Here is a 13,791-nt window from a genome sequence, read left to right as displayed (position 1 = left end):
TGGTGGTCAAACAGTTAAGGATCATGCTTTCAAGCTTTACTCTGCAACCATGAGGGTCAGAAAATCCCTTTTAAAATGAAGGCTGAGATTTTCATAATCACATGGCTTTAGGAGTTGGTCCTTTAAGAAAAAGACACCAAATATCACAATTGTTACAGTTGTGACAGTTGGCAATACTGCACTTGAGATACCTGAAAGGAGCTGGATTTTAACAAAGTTCTGAACCCACTCCGCTCCCCTCCCGCATTTGAACATCAGGTCCATTTCAGGTGTCAAGTGGAGCATCAAACTATTCAGGCCGCAAAAATCACTGATCACTTTTGGACCTGATTATGTTCTCAGTCCTCTTTCTGGGAGCACAATATTCAGGTCCCCAATAACTTTGACAGGAGCTGTTATAACTCTTTCATTCCTACTTCAGTTTAACTAGGAGAATTATAAATCTACTTAAGTCCTAGATTCCCAGCGATTCCACACAGGAATCTCATTTCAACTCCCTTTGTTTTTACAACAGCCAGCACCATAGCATATCTGTAGATGACAATCTAGATCCAGGCCCTGTTATAGCCCAATAATTTAGCCTTTGCTGACATATTCACTTGGTCACCAGTGGCCTCTCTATAACGTTGCTTAGTAAAGCTGATGCTTTTACTGTAGATGTTTTATCACCCAAATTGCTGTTCTGAACATTACTTTATCTCTACTCATTCCACTACGGTTTGTAAAAAAAGACCATATTTTCTACACTCTGTAGAGACAAATGTAATACGTCATAAAGGGAGAGACTGTTTCCCTATTTAGAAGAGACTTTGAAAAGCAGTTCAGGTGAATTATTATTTTACTAGTGAGAACGCATTCTGAACAGGAGTACCTGATAACTTTGTAGATCACCAGAAAGAAACTGTATGTAAACTTTGAAGATTTGTATTACATAATAAAAGCAGAATTGAAGTCATAAATGATGAAAGCCAGAACAATTAAAATATACTATTGACAGTCATTTATGGATCACCAATTTCTTTCTTGAAAGAGGCCACAATCGATCAACTCTGACAGGATACAATTATAATCCATACTGCTCTCTGTCGTGTTTGGAAAGGAAAAAAATAATGGTTCAAAATTTCTAAGAAAAAGTTTAGTGGTTTAAGTTTTCATGCTTCTCTAACTGAAAACGGCAATTTTTAAATGCCAAGAAAAATCAATGTAGCATTGCCCGTCCTCTCCCCCACCTCAGTTCTATATTGCTGCTTTTGCTTTATTTATTGCTGAAGATCACTTTGAACTGCTCTGTGTTGTGAAAAGTTAAATAGGAATGTTTATAAAGATGAAAACATTTATAATCTGTTCATGCTCTGCTAAGGATTTTCTAACCCTGGAAAATATGTTAAAATATGTCTGTTATAGAATATAAAGTACCAATTAGTTACTGTACCTTCTGGGACATACAGAGCTAGGAACATCTGGTAACATCCTATGAAGTTTATCAAAAAACAGAATCATTATTGGAGGTGAAAATCCATGTGTTATCTGAGGTAACATGTAGGACAGAGTTTGGTGTAGCAGTGTATCAATACCTCCGTGTTTAGAACTGTAGCAAGTACAAGGTCAATCTGCTGTATTTCATTGTATCTGTGGCATCATTCCAATTAAGTTTAATGGTTTTTCCTCTTTGAATTCCAATGAATGTCTAGTAAATGTTGCTCTGACCTTTTTTTTTTTAAAAAAAAGCAAGTCCCTTATTTTAACGAGGTCTGTAGCTCCTCTTTGTGTCTAGTTGAAGCCCAGCTTGCAGTCTTCCATTACAGGCACACAATCCTAAAAGGTGTTTATGCTGGAAAAAAAATAAACATATTTCATTTGACTGAAATAAATCTGTTTCATGTTTCGTATCTCTGAGGCTTCCGTTCCAGGCTACATAAAAAGTATGAAGCTCATCCAAGGAACTGCTAGAAAAACAAACATTGAGCAATCTAAGTGGAGGGTCTTTTATTTTTACCTAAGGTGGATAACATCTTAGGATTGAGATTTGCTTTTGGACCAGCTCCTTTCTGAATCTACAATGAAACATGGTGACCAGATCTGTTAGGAAGCAATTGCTTCTAGTCCTTTAGGGCTTTGATTCAGCAAAGTACATTAGCACATGCATGGAGTTAAACATACATTGAAGTGTTATGCTGGAGTGAGGTGTAGCTGGGAATGCTTTACACTCCCATTCCTATTCCTTTTCTGTGGTAGCTTTAGTATGTGGAAAGAGTAATATTAGGGTAGTATTCAGAAGACTATGAAACACTCTTTAGTGCAATGGGTATGAATGCTACTTGAATACATTCCACCTCCTCCCCAACTTGAATTTTGTATCTATGCTGTTAAATTATTCTGACAAGATACAGGATTCTGCATTTACTAGGACTAAGTTACCTGCAATGTTAGCTGATCTCCCATTTTGATGACATCCAGAAATCTGATCACAACTGAACGTACACTACAGAGAATTTCATCCAGTAAAGATGAGCAGCCATCATGCAGGATGTGCAGGAAGGCATCTGGGCTTTGGAGTTCAGCTGGTCAAAAAAGCCTAAGGGAGTCCTGGCCTGGGTTGCAACCTGTAGGAAGTGCCATTGGTTGAAGACTAACAGATGATGCTTCAACACAAAGGGAAGAAGCTCAGCAAACTACCTGGAACTGCTCCATAGAGTACATGAGAACTACTGAACTACGCCATTCTATTCTGCCAAAAGCTATGCCAGCACAGAAAAAATAGCACAAAGAAAAGAGGGGTGTAATCATGACTGTAATCAATGACTGCAATCATGAGACTTAATGCCATTAGCTGCTAATCAATGTTGTAGCCTATAGGGCTAGCCTTCTTGCTTGCCTATCTATATCTGTATTTATATATCTTTTCTTATGGATTTCTTATGATTATTTGTTTTATTATAACATATTTATAGATTGTTATTATTAAAGTATTTTGTATGTAACGTAAGGCACCTACAGGCCACATCCTGTATGTTAAGCTAAGGCAAAGTTAGCATATATATGTCTGGGACCTTTCATCCAGATAGATAGTGATGAGTTAAAGCATAAAGTTCATATATGGCTCTGACCTTTAACATAGATAGATAAAGGATGCATTGAAGCAGGTTGACATAGGGGGCTTCCTAAGTTCATACCCTTTTAAACTTAACAGGTATACCACAAGGAAAGAACCAAAATAACCATGTAGGACAAAAATAACAGATGTGAGAATGATCTAATGCCATTAATATGTATGCATATGTCATCAATATGTACAAACATACCAGCCTATGGAGTAAGTGTACACTAACATTTTGTGGGTGAGAAAACCAAGTTAGGACATAGAAGGAGGGTCTGAGTGCTCAAGCTCTATAAGAGGGGAGACCCACCATGCCAAGGAAGCTTCTGAGCTTCTAATTTCCAGTTTTGCTAAGCTTCTAAGTTCCAAAGCATCTAAGCTTCTATGTTCCAAGGCTTCTTTGTCTATTAGTCTGTTAGTTTTAATTGTAAATTTTAAGTCAATTAGTTAAGTAAAATTCTAAGTTTTCTAAGTTAGCTTCAATAGCTCTTAAGCTTCTCCTAAATTCTGCACCTCCCACTCAAGAATTGAGGAACCTGGACCGAACTCTCTTAGCATGTCAGAGGTGATGTCAGAGTCCTTTGTCTCTTACCACCAGGTTATCAAGGAAGGGTGTGAGTATATTAATCAAAAGCTTTATCATATATAATACCATATGTATCTTTAGAATAATAGTACTGGATTTGTAACTCTGATTATTTTATCATTTGATTACTATTTGAGTACTATTCCATTTATCTCAGTAAAAGTCTTTGAGACTGTATTTGTCTCAGCGTGAGCATCCTGTCTTACCCCCGAGGGTCCTTTGCAAACTCTGTGTAGCCTGTTTCTGGGACAAGAACCTTATTATCTTCTGATCAGATTAATTGGCGAACCTATAACCCATACTATCCAAATTAATAATCTTAATCTTCTAAAATCGGGCAACAATGCACAGAGGTGAGAGTCAATCACTTGTATGAAAATCTTTTTAAACAAGACGATCATAGCTAGGAATAATCATATTATGTTATCTATACTCCTCTTTCATAGATTTCAAGGCCAGAAGGGACCATTCTGATCATCCAGTCTGATGCCCTGTCAACACAGCCTATAGTACTTCCCTCAAATAATTCCCGGAGCGTATCTTTTGAGCAAAAAACATTAAATCTGGTTGATTTTAAAAATTGTCAGCGATGGAGAATCCTCAAGAACCCTTGGTAAATTGTTCCCGTGGTTAATTACCCCTCACAATTAAATACGTGCACCTTATTTCCAGTCTGAATTTGTCTAGCTTCAACTTCCAGCCATTGGATTGCGTTATACCTTTCTCTGCTAGATAGAAAAGCCCACTGTCAAATATTTGTTCCCCATGTAGACACGTATAGATTGTAATCAAATCACCCCTTAACCTGGTCTTCGCTAAGCTACATAAATTGAGCTCCTTATGTCTATCACTACAGGGCATGCTTTCTAATCCTTTCACCAGTCTTGTGGCTCTTCTCTGAACCCTCTCCTGTCCCTTTGGAAATGACTTTGTGGCTCTAAGGTCAATGCAGACGGAGGTGGTGGTGATGACATGAGCCATGGGTAGGGAGAGGCCAGGCTAGGGCCTAGATCAGAGGGCACACACTTTGTTCTCCTTCTAATCTCACAGAACTTAGTCTTGGGCTGTATTTTCCAGGAAACTAACCTTAGGAGGGGCAAAAGGGGCTATCACAGCCACGGCGAATTTCTTGAAATTGATTGGAACCATGCAACAAGGGACAAGGGAGGGATATGAGGAGCCAGTGCTGTTGCAGGGGCACAGGGCCTCCAATCAGATGACACTAGCATTCCATGAACCCTCAGAGATCCACCAAGTTAGGCCCCTCATTTTATTCTGGAAGGTTGGGGAACCCCACCCATAGATAGCATGATTGGGGAGGAAGAGTGCAAAGGAATCTTCAGAAATTGCTTTCCCCAGAGCTCCCTCCCACAGATTTCACTGCAAGAAGAGACAGTTCAGATCTTGACCATAGGACAGTGCTCGCCTCCCCCCACCTTTCCTGCCGGATAATGAATTATTTGAAGTATAGACAGGGATTTTAATTACATTTTAACAAAATTAAGACAACATTAATTAGTGTACTGCTTTTTATTATTCTTTGGATAGGGATGAGATTAAGGGATATGAATAGAGAATAGAGAGAGAAACAAACTGAAATAAAGCAGGAATGTTAAGCTGGATGGCTTTTCCCCATGTACTACTGCATTTTATGTTCCTATGTTCTCAGAATGTTTTTACCCAATATATCTAATTTTGTTATGAATCCTTGGAAGGTGTTTATAAATTTTAAAAAAGAATATAAATACATTACTTACATATAATATTGAGTGAGAGGGCCTGATTCTGCTACAATTCATGCTGGTGAAAATGGTAGTCAAAACTCAAGCCACTTGTGTTGCAACAGCATAAAGTTATCTTACTGATACTGGAGATGAGAATCAGGCCCTAACCCTTAAGGGTGAATTATTGTGAATGAGGCTTTTACTGTCTGTCACAATTCATTTGATTTAAAAGAAATGCATTTGAAGTTGTAGCCTGACAAAGAAATAAAACTTTTATGTATCAGCTCTTTGTAAGAGTGGAACACACAGTACTTTGTACCTCACACAGCAAATAGGTAATATAGCAACAAAGAATTTTAAGCCATTGAAGCAGTTATTTGATTTACTGATGAGGTCAAACCAAAATCCCAGGTTCTCGCAGCCCATAATCTTTGATAAATTCAAATCCACATCCAAACTTCTGGGACTAAATCAAGGATTTGGGTTCAATCCGTTAATAATCATGCCCAAACTAAAAAATTTGGATTTTGATAGAGCCTTGACATTTTGTCCTTTCTCTGTTTTTAACTCTTTGGTACAACACCTGCCATTAATTAAACACCTGTGCAACCTCATGGACTTCCATGAGTGTAATGGAGAGCAGAGTTTAATAGCAACAGACATCTACACACCGACAATTTAGGCAGTAACATTTACACAAATGTGGGTTATTTTTTGGTCAGTGAAACCAAACATACTTGCCAAATAAGGTCATCGTTTCCACATGCAGCATGATTGCAAAAATGGTCAACTCTGCACAATTATAAAGGAGTTATATAAAAAAATGGAAAAGTACAGCTACCCCTATATATCTAGAGCACTGGTCTAGGCGTAACAATAAGCCATATTTCCCTCTCACCGGTTGTACATCAGTCTTGGTCTACACTTCAGCATTAGGTCAACATTGCTATGAAGTTGTGTTGACCTAAATACAAGTGTAGTCACAGATATGTCGACAAAAGAATGCTTCCTTCAACCTAGTTACCATTCTTTGTGGAGATGGTGTTCCTACATGATAGAAAAACCTCTTTAGACAATGTAGCCTATATCTATGTTAGGGTTTTGCTGGCATAGCTGTGCTGATGTGACTAAACAAGTCTTCATAGTGGAGATATACCCTCAGCTTCAGTGGAGTCACTCTTAATTTATACAACAACGGTTTGTCTACACACAGATTTACACCAGATTAGTTAAACTAATCAAACCTCAGGGCAAACACTCTTAGTTTGGTTTCAACATGGTTTAGCTTAAATTTCAGTTTAGTTTACACTTGTTGGGTTTAAATTTAAGCTAAACTGAAATAAACCACACTTAAACCAAACCAAAAAGTGTCCTTACAGCCTTTTACACCAACTTAATTAATATTAAAAATCACACTTGAAGTTAAATCCTTGCAACTCAGTGTGTAGATAAATCTTAAATAGGAGAAAAATCAAACCCAATATTTTGGGGCAGGGGCAGTGGATTTTTTGTTGTTGCTTATTGTAGAATTCAGCCAATATAAGAAGCATCAAAACAGCTTTTAATTCTGATCACATCATTCTAATCATTGGCTACATACAGAGTTGTACTGGTTTAATTTAAGATGCTATTTTAAACAGATTTCATTAAGCCAGTGCAAACACTCATATCAGTTTAAACCAAAGTTTATTTCAGTTTATCATCCATAGAATAGGAACAGGTTTAAACTAACCTGCAATAAGCCACACTTAAACCAAAATAAGAGTGTCTACAGAGAAGTTTGTGCCAGTTTAACTAAACCAGTGCAAGTATCTATGAACTGCAGCATAACGTAACATCCTCTTAGCATTTGTTTCCCTAGCAAAATGTGATCCAGCAGTTTTTTAATGTCTACAATAACTTCTCCTTATTGTTACAGGGATTGTCTTTTGCTGGATATCCCTAATAGTTGTTTACAGTGATTTATGGATCACTTGTGGTTTGTGGAGTGCTCCCAGGTGGCCCATGAATCTGCTTCAATGTATTGTCTTCTTTATAATGTACTGCCTTTATATACTAGTATTCAGCCCAGTGTGGTCCTTTACCTACCAAACAATATGGAAACGGATCTATGCTTAAGTCTGTTTTGTTCTGTCTTTATAATGTGCCCAAACAAGACTCTTAACTTTTGGCATTCTGACACAGATTTTTAATATTTTAAGCTTGAGACAGTCCCTAGAAAACTTGTATGATCTGGTCAACAACAACAAAAAAAAAAAAAAAAAAAAAAAAAAGAAGAAGATACCTCAAAATGGTTTTGAATTTCTAGAGATTAAAAAAGCTACTGCATATTTATTCCAAATAATTCAACAATGGAACCTCAGAATTAGAAACACCAGAGTTACAAAGTGACCAGTCAAGCACACACCTCATTTGGAACTGGAAGTGCACAATCAGGCAGCAGCAGAGACAACAACAACAACAACAACCCCCAAATACAACACAGTACTGTGTTAAACGTAAGCTACTAAAAAAAAGGGAAAGCAGAATTTTTCTTCTGCATAGTAAAGCTTCAAACCTGTGTTCAGTCAATGTTCAGTTATAAACTTTTGAAAGAAGAACCATAACATTTTGTTCAGAGTTATGAACATTTCAGAATTACGAACAACCTCCATTCCCACAGTGTTGATAACTCTGAGGTTCTACTGTAAGAGTAAACTGAATGCTTATAATTAATATTAGAAATATTTTGGTGATCTGTGTTAGAAAACAGCCTTCATTATTCAAGAAATACACATATAATTCATTCAAAATATTAAACTCAGAATATTTCACCTGAAAATAATTAAAGTTATTAGAAGTTTACAATGAATATTTCAAATAGAAATCCTCAAAACTTTTCCTATAAAGTCTATAATAATATTGTACTATATAGCAGTTATTTGGCTAATGTCATTTTTATAATAAAATATTCTTCAAATAGAATTTCTGTTTAGAAAACAAACTATATTAATATGCACCAAGTTACTCTGCCTTAGACGGGTAACACTCAAATATCATTACACACAAAAAACTACCTCAGAGGAAAGCATGATGTATTTAGAGATCAGTAATTTCTCAATTGAAACATGCTGAGGAATCTAGCTGAAGAGAACAAAAATCTGTAGATGAGCAGAATCTGTATGCACATGTGTATAACTCAAGACAAAGGATTAAAGTGTGGCAAAAAATATTTCAGACAAATAGTTTATTTGCCAAACATTGCAGTTTCATCGACCCAAAACTATTCATGAAGTGGACAATTATTTGGTGAATAACTTCAGCTAAAAAAAAAAAATGTCTGGGTTAGATTCACAAAGGGATTTTGGCACCATTCACAAAATGGTTAACAAAGAAGGGGGTGGCAGCTCTTCCCTTAAAGTCTTTAGCCCAGTGAAAAGAGCAAGTTGAAGACCAAGGTTCAGTGGCCTCCTGTGCCCCATGGGAAGAAGGCATTTGAAATTTGGTTTCCCAAATTACAGAAGAGTACCTTTACCACGGGGCTGTTCTGAAGCAGGTCTTTCTCAATCTCTCCTGTTAAATTTATATACATACATTGTGTGTATATAAATAGCCACCGGAGCAGGGACATGAACTTGAACCTCCCACCTTCCAAGAGAGTGCACTAACCACCAGGCTATAAAAGCACTCTTTCTGGCCCAATAGCTAGTCAAGTTTGTATGCAAATAAAATTACTATAGTCGCCCACTGACTAGTAACGTCTCCTATTAATTTCAGTGGGCTTTAGATCAGACCCAGAACAAGGCATTATTCAACATGATTAAGTATTAGAATCTTGCCCAAAGTGAGAGTGATCTCAGGTGGAATATCCAGAAAGTAGGCATTTTAGTAAGAACATAAGAACAGCCATACTGGGTCACATCAATGCTCCATCCAGTCTCCAATAGTGGCCAGTACCAGACCTTCATTGCAGGAGGGGAGCAGACAGAACAGGGCAATTTGGGTGATCCACCCCTGTTTTCCCCTCCCAGCTTCTGGCAGTCAGAGGTTTAGGGTCTCCCTGAGCATGGGGTTGTATTCCTGATCATCTTGGCTAATAGCCATTGATGGACCTAACCTCCAAGGATGTATCTAGTTTCTGCTTTTGAACACAGTTATACTTTTGGTCCTCACACCATACCATGGGAATGAGTTGCACAGGTTAATTGTGCATGGGGTACCAAAGTACTTCCTCTTGTGTGTATTAAACCTGTTGCCTATTAATTTCAACAGGTGATCCCTGGTTCTGTAGTGTGGGAAAGGGTAAATAACACTTCTCTATTCAATTTTTCCTTACCATTCATGATTTTACAGACCACTATCATATCCCCCTTAGTCATTGTCTCTTTTCTAAGATGAACTGGTCTAATCTTTTAGTCTCTCCTCATACGGAATCCATTCCATACCTTTGTTCATCTTTGTTGCTCTTCTCTGAATCTTTTCCAGTTCCACTATATTATTTCATAGATGGGACAACCATAACTTAACACAGTACTCAAGGTATAGGCACACCATGCATCTATATATTCTCATTCTGATTCTTCTGTCTTATTTTCTATCTCTTTCCTAATAGTTCTAACATTCTGTTAGCCTTTTTGACTGCTGGTGCGCATTGAGCTGAAGTTTTCAGAGAACTATCCACAGTGCCTCCATGCTATCTTTCTTGGGTGATAACAGCTCATTTAGACCCCATCATTATATATGTGTAGTTTGGATTATTTTTTTCCAATGTGCATTACTTTGCACTTATCAATGTTGAATTTCATCTGCCATTTGTTGTCCAGTCATCCAATTTTGTGAGATTCCCCTTGCAATTCTTTTCAAACAGATTTGGACTTAATTCTCTTAAATAATTTTGTATCTGCAAGTTTTGCCACTTCACTGTTCACTCCGATTTCCTGATCATTAATGAGTATGTTGAACACCATACGACCCAGTGCAGATCACTGGAAGAACCTGTTCACCTCTCTCCATTGTGAACACTAATCATTTATCCCTACCCTTTGTTTCCTATGTTTTAATCAGTTACTGATCCATCAGAGAAACATCTCTGTTATCCTGTGACTACTTAAGTTCATTAAGAGCCTTTGGTGAGGGACCTTATCAAAGACTTTCTGAAAATCCAAGTACATTATATACACTGGATCACCCTTGTCTGCAAGCTAGTTGACATCTTCAAAGAATTCTGCTTCATTGGTGAGGCATGGGGATTCTAGTAAAAAAGGAAAAGGAATACATTTTTAAACATTATTAAGGCTAGTTTTAAAATTTGGTTCCACTGTAAACTCATTATACCAAGGTGCTTATTGGTATATTTGGCATAACAGATACTGAATGTGTGGTCCATTAAGTATGTATTATTTTACTTATCTACAAAGGGCTGACAGTATCACTCAGAAAAGACAGTTCTTAATACAAAGAGATTTGTATATATCAATTGGAAGGATACTTAAAATGTGACATCCCAAAAGTTGAAAATTCAGTCAAGCGAAGGATATAAACATTGTCCAAGCCCTGAAGAGAAAACCTGGATGTTTCTGCATATTTAAAAAGCATTTATTCACTTATCCATATATTACCAAAGTTTTTAAAAAATCCACAGAATTTTGATACAATTGACCCTTCCCATGAAACTACTCTGAAAATTGACACCTTCTCCACCAAACGTCGATCCACCCCTTCATCAGATGCCCTCGAAAGCTGAGGAGCCTTACAGCATGCCCTTAGAGTGAACAAACCGAGTCTCTAATAAACCAAGGTGGGCAGCCAGTAGAAAAGAGGAAGCAAATGCCCTTCCAGAAAACTCCTCTAATTTAAAATGGCAACATGACATGTAGTCACAGCCTTATTTTTAGAGTCTTCTAAAATATGTAATGGGACCATCCAGGGATTACAATACGAAAAGGTAATTGCTAATTGGAAGTTTGGGGTCTGCTTTTACCTCTTCCTTTAAGTTTACTTTTACCATACCAAAGAAAATTAACCTCTTCAGTCTTCAAAGAATGTTCAGGAACTTAAAGCTTTTGTGGATGCCATGTCAACTAGATGGAAGCTATACCCACATTTCCAATTCTGGAAGTCTGATTAAAGAGGTACAAAGAGAGGGATAGTCCTCCTCCATTGTATGGAATCAGTGAAAGGGAAGGACAGTGATCTCACTGCCTATGCAGAGGAATATGATAGAGGTAAGTAAGTGGGAAGATAAAGCCAATCCTCCTGTGTTCTGTGTTCTCTTTTGCCTGCTTTGTTTTCTGTTCTCTTCTCTTCTGCTCATTTCTTACATTTGTGTTTATTTGTATTTTGTGTATTTTTAAGTGCAAACAAATAGCAAATCTGCCATGTGTGGTGCAAAATGCCTCAAGGTCCACATTTCCCAAAAGATGCACAGGATATTCTGTAGCTCCCCATCCATGGGAATGCCTACTCTCCTTTACATAAGCAATCTCTGTCTGACAAGGTTGACTCACTTCTAAGATGCATGCTGAAAGCTGCCAGACTCTCTTCCTACAGGGTAGCACAATCCATATGTCCCTTCCATGGTAATGTAGCTTGGCAAGGATGGAACATACTGGCTATCAAGAAAGTCACTGGACAGAGAAAACAAACATGTATCATGTAGTCTTGATCTCTTGTGTATCTCATGCCAACTCCCACACCGTCACTACTAATCCTCAATTATTGTTTGCCTTTATTCTCCAACTCACCGTGGAGCACATTTACAACATCTGAAATATCAGTTTAACAGGTTTTATTCACGATTAGGTCCACATTTTCAAGGTGGCAGCCTTAGGTTGTCATGAGCAATTTTCACCCACATTTTTGCACTTACAATCCACTCTAGGTGTTTGTATTTCTAGCTCCCTGTTAAGGTAAATCAGGTTGGTCAGAAGCAAAATACACACATTTGCAGCTACACCTCATTTTTCCAGGGCAAAAAAAAAGAGTGCAATTTTTAAAAATTGCAAATTGGACCTCTGACGCTACCATACACCAATCACTGGTAAACCTGCCAAGGTCTGCAAATGCATGTAATATACCACCTACACACGCTGTTTTAACAGAACATTTGGGGTGCAATGTCAAAAACTTCAAAATGGCACATGTGCAGCTGTCCACGCAACCTTAGTTCTGCTAACTGTGCTTAGTTCTCGTGCTTCTGTGCTGTCCACTGATTGAGGCAGATGTCCTTTGGGAAAAAAAATATACTCATATCATTAAGACTGTTCCATAATGCATATCTACAAGAGGATGGAATTAAGGTTGCATGGACAACTTTAATTCTACCATTTCCTCACTTTTGACAGCTTGACTTTGAAACCTTTGCATTCTTTTAATGTATTTTAAAGTATTTTTCTGTATGTAAAGCAAAAGGTAAAGTCAACATTTATGTGCAACTGTGACAACCCCATGGCGCATCAGCATCAGGATTTGAATCTTGAACTTTCAGCACTGCAGGAAGAGAAAGCTCTTTTCCCAGAGGTGAGGATGGAACACTGGCTGCAGGTGCTGAGTCAAAGGAAAAGCCCATCAAAGCTCTTTCTCCCATCCCCTTTCCAGAACTTGGGGGAGCTATTGCCTCATTTGGCACCTGCAGGAAGGAGGAAGGGCTGTCGGGGGCATGTGATGAGTCTGGGGCTGTGGCTAGGAGGAAGGAAATGGACCAATAGAGCCAGATGCTGACCCTGGGAGCAGGAAGAGACCCACCCACCCTCAATGATCTGGCAGCTCCCAACTTTACCTGTATAGCATCTGTTACTGCTTTGGGGGCAGCTGAAGCCCTATTTTAGTATTTCTGTGTGTTTAGTTACTTTGGCAAGCTGACATTTTTCCTGAGGAACATAAGTGAGAAGGGAAGTGGTAATTTTTGACAATTTCTATTTCAGCAAAAGCTGAACAGAATTCATGAGACAAAGAAAAGGCATGCTTCTAGCCTGAGGCCCTGTCTCCTGCAGAACATCAAACAACTGCTATAAATAATGGAGATATGAGAGTTACTCAAATAAAAGTTCACAAGAATCTTTTGTAATAGAAATTGTTAGGCAACCTAAATATAGAGGTCACTACCAGACCCATCTAATTTAAAAAAGATATTCTCCCCACCTATATAGGATACATTACTTCTTTAATTGCTGCTTAGTTCTGTAATGGATGTGTTAGGTAAACTGGACTCGATATGACGTTGGGTTCATATTGGCTAGAACTCCCTAGGGTTTCTGAAAGGTAATAGTTGTTTACAACTATTTGTTCACTGTACAGTGCTACAGTAGTGAGCACTGTTTTTTTCATCTGGAAGTGTGCTTCCAAATGAAATAACCTGATCTGCTAGGGAGAGAAGTTTGAACTGTGAGGGCTTCTAAACTATTTAG

Source organism: Chelonia mydas, chromosome 2, assembly GCF_015237465.2.
Source record: "Chelonia mydas isolate rCheMyd1 chromosome 2, rCheMyd1.pri.v2, whole genome shotgun sequence".
Lineage (NCBI taxonomy): Eukaryota > Metazoa > Chordata > Testudines > Cheloniidae > Chelonia > Chelonia mydas.
Note: the sequence above shows the minus strand (reverse complement) of the source record.